General features: G+C 58.8%; 1 pseudogene; it reads right to left on the bottom strand.

The window, feature by feature from the left end:
- Positions 1–982: 982 nt before the first annotated feature.
- LOC119350109 lies at positions 983–2161 on the bottom strand (annotated as a pseudogene).
- Positions 2162–6530: the final 4369 nt, after the last annotated feature.

Below are 6530 nucleotides of genomic sequence, written 5' to 3'. Positions count from 1 at the left end.
CATACTGTAGGTTCCTCTTAAGTTGTAAGACTTGGTTCTAGGTACCATCGGAGTTTGTATGCTTGGTGGTGGCCTCGGAGTGTGTCGTGATTTAATTAATACTCCCTCTGTAAACTAATATAAGAGTGTTTAGATAACTAAAGTAGTGATCTAAACGCTTTTATATTAGTTTATGGAGGGAGTACTAAAAGGCAGCGATTTCCAACTAAAAAACAGATTCCTCTTAAGTTGTAAATTATGAGATATTCTTCAACAAAATAACCTTTTGAGAACTTGAGTCTACTGTTATTTTAGGGGTAGAGTGTTTACTGCTTAGGCGCATACAAGTCAATTGCTTTTATTGCCGATTTCTGGAAAAAAATACACAGAGCAAAATGAGTACCCAGTTCGGTAAAAAGTAATGGTTAGATATTTGGGAGATAAGTTTGGTATGTTCGAGCTTCACATGAATTCATGCATGTGCAAATGGCAGGACATGAAATTGCTGGGTCCGCAAGCTCACACCGGTGTTGAGCAGCGCTACCACACGGAGTGGTGCCTTAAGTTCCTCACACAAGTAGCTATTAATATGTTCGCGTGGTTTCTAATTCCAACGCGGTTGTTTCCTTTTTTTTCTCCTTTTTCGCAGGGACCAACGCGGCTGTTTCGACCAGGCTGAATCCAAGTACTATCTGTGTACCGGTACATTAACCATCTTAGGTGAGGTGGTGCATCGCGACTAAGACAAAGAGAAAACGACATAACTTAATGTTTATTTGTTAATTAATACCACTGCATGCCATGCTCAGTAGTTTGTCATTGAAGGCACACACGTCTCACATTTCATATTGGCCGGTTTTTTTTTTGAATTTTCACCGGGGGGAGATTACCCCACCTGAATTTCCATATATGGGGCAGAAACGCCCAGGTCACCAGCATGTACAAGTACATTTTATGGGGGGAGAGAGAGGGGTGGAGAGGGGGGGAGGCAAGGCAACAAGCATCAGGCATCTCGAGGGCTGGCCAGGCAGCCCAGCCACGCATCAGATGCCTGCTTTAGAGCAACAGGCAGACGCACCCGCCAAAGCACGGCGTCCTCCCTACACAGTTGCAGCAGCCGAGGGAGTGACGGGGGCAACCCATGGAAGACCACCATGTTGCGGTGCTTCCAAAGTTGCCAGCAGCAGAGAAGGAGGAAGGTCAAGCCCGTCCGCACCGGCACCGAGGCAGGTGGGGACATAGTGTGCAGCAACTCAACAGATGATACCGTGGAGGCGACTCCCACCACAGACCAAAAGCGCTGAGCAAAAGGACAGTCGAAGGTGAGATGGTACGCCGACTCCAGGGGTGCTGAGCGGATAGGGCAGCCGGCCCCCGCCGCCTCCACAATGTGTTTCCGCAGGAGGACGTCCCTTGTCTGGATCCGGGCCTGGACCAAGAGCCAGGCGAAGAAGCGGACGCGACTTGGAGCGTAGTTCTTCCAGACAAAATCGGCGTACGGCGCAAGCACCCCACCAAAGTGGCAGAGTTGGTAGAGGCCGGCGGAGGAGAGCGCAGTACCCTTGTCACAGCCAGGGCGAAGGGTCCGAGCATCTGGCTCCGTGGTGAAGGCCAGCGCCTGGATGATTGGTAGGAGCACCGCGCACTCCCTGGCGCCCACATGGTTCAGGCGGGGGACGAGGATCCCAACAAGCCCGTGTTGAAGGACGTGAGCAACTGAGGCCGCCGGCGCAGTGGTGTGAGAGAAGAGGGAGTTCATCTGGACGGAAAGGGCGCCACCGGGCAGCCAGGAGTCCAGCCAGAACGCCATAGTGCGCCCGTCGCCGAGGCTGACAGTGGTGACCGCCCGGTACACAGGCATAAGCTTGGCGAGGGAGGCCCAGTGCGGTCCAGGGAGCGTCACCGCTGCTGCGGATGTTAGCAGCGATCGTCCCAGCTCACCCCAGACCCAGCGAGCCCACGGCGCATCCTGGCACGAGTGAAGGCGGTGAAGGAGCTTCAGCAAAAGGCACCGGTTCTGGACCGGGAGGGCGCGAACCCCCAGTCCCCCCTCCTCCTTGGGACGGACGACGCGTTCCCAGGCGACGAGACATTGGGCCCCAGAGGCTTTGTCCGTCGCGGTCCAGAGGAAGGAACGGCGCAGGGCGTCGATCGCTCGGAGGACAGAGGGCGGGACCTCCATCGCAGACATGGCATACATGGGGAGAGCGTCCAGTACAGCATTGAGCAGCACCAGGCGCCCCCCAAAGGACAGAAGCTGAGCGCGCCAGTCAGAGAGGTAGCGCTCAGCTTTGGCAATGAGCGGGAGGAAGTCGTCCATGGTGAGCTTGCGGTTGGAGAGCGGCAGGCCGAGGTAGATTTGAGGGAAGCTCCCAACGCAGCACCCCAACTCATGGATCATGTCACGAAGATCGTCCTCGGGGACATGGACGGGTGCGACGGTGCTTTTGTGGAAGTTGATGACGAGCCCCGTCGCAGCCGCGAAGTCGTCAAGGATGCCCTTGAGATGCCGAACCGTGCCCAGCTCCGCATGCATGATGATGATGGTGTCGTCAGCGTACTGGAGGACAAGCGGGGGCGCATCGGCGAACAGAGGGTGACGCATCCCCCCATCCCTCTTGATCATCTGTTGTAGCACGTCCGTGACGAGGAGGACCAGGTAGGGGGAGAGGGGGTCCCCCTGCCGCAACCCCTTCTTGCATTTGATCCATCGCCCGGGCACGCCATTGAGTACCACCGCGGACATGGACGACTGGAAGATGGAGTCCATCGAGTCGCACCAAAGAGACGGAAAGCCACGCACCTCCATAATCCGGCGAAGGCTCCCCCAGTTGATGGAGTCGAAGGCTTTGGCAAAGTCGAGCTTCAAGACCAACGAGGGCGCCCGACGGGTCTCGCGGCATTGGACAATCTCCATTGCATACACAAAGTTCTCGGAGATGCTCCGCCCCTTAATGAACCCGGATTGGTCCACGTCCACCACATCCGAGATCTGTTGCTGAAGGCGCGTGGTCAGAACCTTGCACGGAATCTTGATGTCGCAGTTCTGGAGCGAGATGGGTCGGAAGCCACCTGGAGTGAGCACCCCCTCGGCCTTGGGAAGAAGCACAACATGCGCGTGGTTGATACAGGAGAGGTTCACGGAGTTGTGATAGAACCCCTCCATCAACCGCATCACATCGCCGGAGACCAGCTCCCAGGCGGCCTCGTAGAAGCCCGGACCAAGGCCATCGGGGCCTGGGGTGCTGGTTCTGTCGAGGCTGGCGACAGCCGCCTTGATCTCGGCCATCTCGAAGGGGGCAACCAGTTTGGCGCCGTCCACAGTGCCCACCCCCCTCGTACAGCGCGGGCAGGTCGAAGTGCCAGACGGGGGCCCCCGCACGACCGAGGAGGGCGGAGTAGAAGGCATGCAGGGCCTCTGCCTTGGCTGCATGACCGATGACGATCGTGCCCCCGACATCCATAGCTTTGATCCGGTTGGACCGGAAGCGCTGCGATGCCTGAGCGTGGAAGAATCGGGTGTTCTCGTCACCCTTGCACACCCGGCGAAACTTCCCATGCTGGCGCCAGAACGCCGCCTGCTGACGAACCGAGAAGGCCAAGTCGGCGCGGGCATCAAGCCGCAACGCCACTTCCTCCACTGAAAGCACACGGTATTCCTCAAGAAAGTCAAACAGATCAATAAGAAATCTGCAGTTATTATCATGGCGAGGGACAAACCGGTGACTTGCCTTTCAAACCTTTGCAGCACGGCGGAAGGACTTGACTTTAGCAGCAATGTCTTTAGCACCATCAGCGGTCCTGCGAGGGAGAGCCCAGGAAGGAGAAGTGGAAGGAAGGAACAAGGGGTCAAGGAGCCATTTATTCTCAAAACAAAACTGACGGGAGGCTGGGATGTGGGTAGAGGCAGTGACCAGGAGCCGGACGTGGTCAGAGGTGACACGAGGGCGGGAGGCAAGGGTGGAGTTGGGGAGAGCCACGTCCCAATCAGCGTTAAAAAAAGCACGGTCGAGGCGCGCCAGGGTGGGTAGGGTGCGGCGATTTGTCCAGGTGAACAAGTGGTCAGAGAGAGGGAGCTCAACCCACGAGAGGGCATCGATCATGGCATTGAATCTTGACGCAAGAGAAGCGGAGAAGTTGTCATTATTTTTCTCCTCGGGGTATCTGATAAGGTTGAAATCGCCAAGCACAAGCCAGGGCCCCGAGACCGTAACAGAGATAGCCATCATCTCATCCACAAAATCTTGCGTGAAGGCGTGGTCAGATGGGGCATAGACGTTAGTAATCAAGAAGTCGAGATCGGAGGAAGTGGAGGATAACTCGGTGGAAAGGGTGTACCTGCCATAGTGGCAGGAGACGAGATGGAGCGCAGCGTTGTCCCAGGCCGTGATCAGCCCGCCACGCGAGCCGTCCACGTCCAGGTGCTTGAAAGACGAGAGGCAGGGGGAGAGGAACGATCGATCTTTGCCTAAGGTGAGCGAGGCGAGTTTCGTTTCTTGGATGCATGCAACGTGGGGGTTAGCATCAATCACGGCACCGCGGACAAGAGAGCATTTGTCCTTGTCATCGAGGCCTTGAACATTCCAAGATAGAAACGAGAGGTAGTTACGGTTGACACTATCCATAACCAAGGCGAGCACCAGACATACAAGACGTACAAGGGGGGAGAAGCGTGAGGGGTAACATGGCATAGGCGTGCGAAACACAGTACATGAAGGTGTACACGGAGGCTAGCAGAAGCAAAGATACATAATGCCCGAACGAAAGAGCCCCGGGCGTCCAGTGGGCAGAGAAGACAGAAGGGTCGCTAATCATCGACACCTGCCGACATCGGAGCAGATGGGATGGCCGCCGCGGCTCTAAGCTCGGACACAGAGTTCATTCCCAGAGGCTTGAGGACGGCGGCGATCACTTTGTGTTTGAGAACTTTGGCTTGGAGAGCCGTCGAGCAGCCTTTGAGGGAGTCTTTGAGTTCCCTCTGCTTGATAGCTTTGGCAGTCATGGAGACTTATGCGGCAGGCTCCTTGAGGGCCAGGCGACGGCTATGGCGCACGCCCGGGACGGCAGGAGCAGGGGCAACGACGTCGGGCACCACATTGCATGGCGCATGCATAACGGGTGCCAGGGACGACCCAGTACCCGCAAGCGCGGCAGGCACACTGGTGAAGGGGCCCGACCCACCACCCCCAGTGTCATCGTCGGATTCCTCACCCAGCTCAGTGATGACCACCAAGCTACGGGGGGGTGGAGGTGGCTATGCTGCTGGAGTAGCCCGACGCCACGGACGGCGGAGGAGCACGGACGGAGGCGGGAGACCCAGGAAGAGGCGGGGCGACATGCAGGCGTAGCAAGGTGGCAAGATGTTACCCGCCACCCCCACCCTAGCGCGGAGGAGGTTGCTGCCGCGGGGGGGGGGGCCAGCCAAGAGGAAAGCCGTGCAGAGGCGGCGGAGCTCCGTTGTGGGCGAACGGCGGAGGCGGTGGCGGGCTGAAGAAGGGGATGTAGACACCATCGTCGCCGTAGGAGTCCGCTTGCGGCCAAACTGCAAGCGTACTAACAATGACGACATGGGAGCCCCAGAACCCGCCGCGCGGCCACACATCACATGGCACTTCCCTGGCATGCTCGAGGAGGAGGACGACCCGAACGGCAGAGAGATCGGCACCGGAGAGCACCCTGTGGTCAATCTCGACCATGTCACCAAAGCCTGAAAAGGCGCGAGCAATGACGACGGGGTTGATGTGCTCGGCGGGGAATATGGTGGCAGAGATGAAGGCGTGGGTCCTGGCCCTTGGTGGCACCCGGTCAGCCTCCTCTTCCCGGGCGAAGGTGATGCGAGCGCCCTTAAAAGGCAGCTCCCACAGCGCGACGCACGTCTCGCGGTCCTCGGGGGAGTTGAACCACAAGTACATGGAGCCAACGGATGAGCCGACCGTGTCAAAGAAGAGGTGGGGCGCCGCAGCTAGCAGGGCGTCATGGACGGACGCCGTTGGGGAAGGGAAAGCACTGGGGGGTCGATGTAGACCACAGCCAGCCGGGCCGCCGCGAGGTCGCCCGTGGGCATGAAGACCTCAAGGTAGTGCGGCCGCTCGGATTCCGCCACCAGGGACGGAGCGCCAGCGCTGGAGCTGGCCTTAGAGCCCGAGGGGAGCGATGCACCAGGCCGCCATCACTATCGAAATCGGGCTGCTCACCGGAGGCAGCAGAAGCGTCTGAGCCCGTCTCGTCGGGCTCGTCAGAAGCAGCACGACGCCGAAGGCCAAGGGCCAGGGGAAGGTGCACCGGCGATGGAGGGGTGCGACGCCCGCTGCTGGGGGAGGCAGGCATGGAGGCGACCAAGCCGTTCGGTGAGGTGCCTATGATGCGGAACCTAGGTGGGGAGGTTTGGGGAGACCGAGGCGCCGTACGCCTGCGTAGGCACAAGGCGTTCGGGGAGGCCAAAGCAGAGCACTCCCCGACGATGAGAGCAGGGGCGTTGGTGGGCAGCGGGGGCGTGGGCAGAGCGGAGGGGAAGGGCGCAACGGGGCGGGGCTCTGTGCCGGGTGGTTGCG

Source organism: Triticum dicoccoides, chromosome 1B (assembly GCF_002162155.2).
Source record: "Triticum dicoccoides isolate Atlit2015 ecotype Zavitan chromosome 1B, WEW_v2.0, whole genome shotgun sequence".
Lineage (NCBI taxonomy): Eukaryota > Viridiplantae > Streptophyta > Magnoliopsida > Poales > Poaceae > Triticum > Triticum dicoccoides.
The sequence above is the reverse complement of the archived record's forward strand: the minus strand, read 5'-3'. Positions and strand labels throughout refer to the sequence as shown.